This window comes from Peromyscus eremicus, unplaced genomic scaffold (genome assembly GCF_949786415.1).
Source record: "Peromyscus eremicus unplaced genomic scaffold, PerEre_H2_v1 PerEre#2#chrX_unloc_4, whole genome shotgun sequence".
NCBI lineage: Eukaryota > Metazoa > Chordata > Mammalia > Rodentia > Cricetidae > Peromyscus > Peromyscus eremicus.
Window position 1 is genome coordinate 1734071 of NW_026734291.1, and position 3574 is coordinate 1737644.

The 3574-nt window shown below is 40.9% G+C and overlaps 1 long non-coding RNA gene across 1 annotated transcript; it reads left to right on the forward strand.

Moving 5' to 3' along the window:
* Nucleotides 1-1555: 1555 nt before the first annotated feature.
* On the forward strand, nucleotides 1556-2909 carry LOC131901152 (uncharacterized). The gene is made up of 2 exons (XR_009376395.1): nucleotides 1556-1789; nucleotides 2400-2909. It is a non-coding gene; the product is annotated as an uncharacterized LOC131901152 (long non-coding RNA).
* The last annotated feature ends 665 nt before the right edge of the window (nucleotides 2910-3574 follow it).

Consider the following 3574-nt stretch of genomic DNA (forward strand, 5'->3'; position numbering starts at 1 on the left):
CATACCCTAAAGATGCAGAAACACAAACCTTGTATAAAATGAATTAATGATGACAGAGTGGACCTAAGATTGAAATCACAGGGTTTAAAAGAATCAATACCTATTCTTCATGATCTCTTCTGTGATAAAGATCAGGTGATCTCACTGCTAATTTTTTTCAATGGTTATTTGCTGCAGCTGACAGGTCAGTTTCTGCACCTTCTGCTCACCTGCATCTTGGTGAGGAAGATTTGGTGGCTCCCTGGTGCTCCTTGTGGGTAGATGAAAACAATTTAGCTTGCAGTATGGCAAGGCAAAGAGGATGGACAGACCACCCTGAGTCCTCATCAAATGTTTGAGAAAGCTTGTTTACCAATGCCTAGTTGACACACAAAATTATTTTGTCCCATGCTTCTGATGGCCCCTCTGAAGACCACAACAGACTCCTCTATTTGAAGGGAAGTGGTTATCTCAGCTATCTGGTTTTCTCTGCCCTCATAGCAATGCTCCAAGTAACCAAGGAGATAGCCTCTTCAGGCTTATTCACAGCTGCAGATTCAGAATTCAACTTGGCTGTGGAGTCCACAAACCTGTGGGTTTATGAGTCAGGAGAAAATTGCCATAGTTCACAATCACCCCAGTTATTTAGACATTCCCCAAATATCTTGACAGGTCACTAACCATATAACTCTTGATGGAGAAGACATATAAGGGCAGAACATGGTCACCACACTCAAAAAGTCACCTCACTGACAACTCAAGACACACAGAGCAGCTGGGAAGTACCTAAAGTTAGCCAGGGTGGTGGAAGTACAGTGATGTCCTGCCTTGAAATGGGCACACCTCATTAATCCCTCCCTCCTTAATGTTGGTCTCATGTTCATTCATCAATGCCTATCCTCCAAAAAGGATGAAAGCCAAGAGTTCCCAGCATGAAGCTTTGATCTTACCAGTTCCTGACCTTGAGCCAGAACAATTAATATCCTAGAATCCTTGACTTTCAATAGCCATGACAAGCAGGCTAATTTCTGTTGGCTCCCAGAGACTCCAACTTTCTGTGACCCATTACAGGAAGATTCAGATCAAGCCCAGTTCCTTCAGGAAGCTTCCCTTTTCCTGAACAGAATTCATTACACCATTCTCTTGACCGTTTCTTGATTTTTTTTGTTTTTTTGTTTTTTTTTGTTTTTTTTTTTTTGGTTTTTCGAGACAGGGTTTCTCTGTGTAGCTTTGCTCCTCTCCTGGAACTCATTTGGTAGTCCAGGCTGGCCTCGAACTCACAGAGATTCGCCTGGCTCTGCCTCCTGAGTGCTGGGATTAAAGGCGTGCGCCACCACTGCCTGGCTCTTTCTTGATGTTTTACACTGAGGCGGAACGTCAGCTTTCTTCTGTCACTCTTTGGTATCTCTACCTTCTCCATCTCTTTCTGAATTAGACTCTTGAGTATGCCATCATGTTCATCAGTAAATATTAAAGACATTGAATAAACTTCCCAAGGGTAGTTGGTGTTGCCACAACATAAGTGACATCACAGAGGATGCCAGGGCTCTCCAGGATACAATAGAATATCCAGGGAAGAGCTGCAGATGTCATGGGAACTGGCATTGCTTCCTTGCTAATGAGCTTTCCTCATAATACACTAGAAGTCAAACTGACCTTTGCAGGAGCCCCTGCTGGGATACAAGGGAAACGCTGCAGCAGCCCCTTCATCCAAAGCCAGAGATCTCTCCCTGATTGATTGGACATTCTTTAGCTCTTTCCATGCGTGGAAGTAAATGTTTATCTCCTACTCAAAATTTATGTGCACAAGGTAATAATATCATAGAAATTTATATATGCTATAGTTCATAATAAGTACCTCCATCTCCTTATCTCCTTAGCCACAAGGCATTATAGACTTTATGCTGACTGAGAAGGACACTTGTTAAACAATTTCCTGGTAAAGAGTCTACAGGAAACATCTGGGCAGACTTATGCTAGATGAAGAGGCTGACATAACCTAGGAACAAGTACCCTTAGGACTGTGATATGGTCATGGAGCTCAGTGTGACTAAAATCTGTGTCATAAGCATGTGTGTAGTGGGTATTGTACTTTCTGTTGAGTAGCTCAAAGTAGTGTGCTGTTACTGGGTAGTAAAGGTGGCCAGACAGCTGGAGTCTCACACACAGAACATGGTTTCCTAGAGCAAAAGATATTCAGGAAAATCCTTTGCAAGCCCCTTCATATTTAGAAACATAGACACTAGGGTTCCACTGGACATTCTAGATCAATGGTTCTTAATTTTTCCAATTCTCTGACACTTTAATATCACTAACAGTAGTTCCTCATTTTGTGGTGAACCTTAAACATAATTGTTTCATTATTTCTTAATTTTAATTTTGCCACTGTTATGAATCATAATTCAAATATTTGATTGCAGGATATCTGATATGCAACCCCCAATGGGGTGGTGACCCACAGGTTGAAGACTACAGCTCTGAATGCAGACAGACATCTCCTCAAATCCTGGCAGTGATGCTGGGACAGTGGGATTCTTACTTTTTTTTATCAGACTGAATCAAACTAGTCAACTGGGAAGAGGGACCCTCAATGAGGAATTATCTAGATCAGATTTACTTTGAACATGTCTCTGTGGGATTTTATTTATTGTTAATTGAGATAAGACTCCTTAAAATGGGCAGAATCATTTCATTATCTGCAACCTGTACTGTGTAAATATGAAGAAGCTAGAGCATAAGCATAAGCAAACAGGCAGCATTGGTCATTTGATTATCTCTGCTCTTGGCTGTGGATGTGATATGATTAGCTGAGTTCCTACCTTGATTTCCAAAAATGGAACTATTACCTGGAATTATGGGCTATGATCAATTTTTCCCATTCTAAGTTGCTGTGAATGATAACTCAGTGTAATAAAGATGTTAAGAAACTACTCTGTGACAGAGGGGTTTTCACAAGTCAGTGAGATGTGTTTTTAAGAAATGCTCAACAGCACCATATCTATCTCAGATAAAGAGATCCTACTTCCTCCTGAACCCAACCTGTATTTCCCTGTCACAGTTTTACAAAGACACAGAGACACCCATAGACTCACAAACCACTTTACCCTGTCAATAAATGTCCCCTGATATTGTCTTGCCATATCAAGTACCATGATAAATTCTTCTAATGTGTTATATACAAGAAGCTTCACTTCAATGAATGTATTTTTCTTTGAATTTCCTGACCATTAAAATTTTCAGATATGGGGAATTGGGTCTGAATTCACTGCCTGGACTATGATTTTCAATCTTATGCTATGTCCTTCCTTGAAGGTCAGAAGAGGCTCCTTAATGCTGAGAGCAAAGTAGCCCCATAAATTCAAGGTATGCGGGGGTATAAGTAATGACTGGCAATGTGTCCACTAGTTACCTTAGGTTGGAGATTAACTCCAGGGCTGATGTACACAGATCTCTGTGAAAACTTCTCTGTATCCCTCTAACTTCTGTGCCTCTTCATCAAGGTTTCAGTAAACAGATCTTTCACAAATTTCCTCCTTCAAAGGTAAATAGACCTTATCAGATGTGAAAAGTCACTGTTATTTTGTCCTTCTCCTCC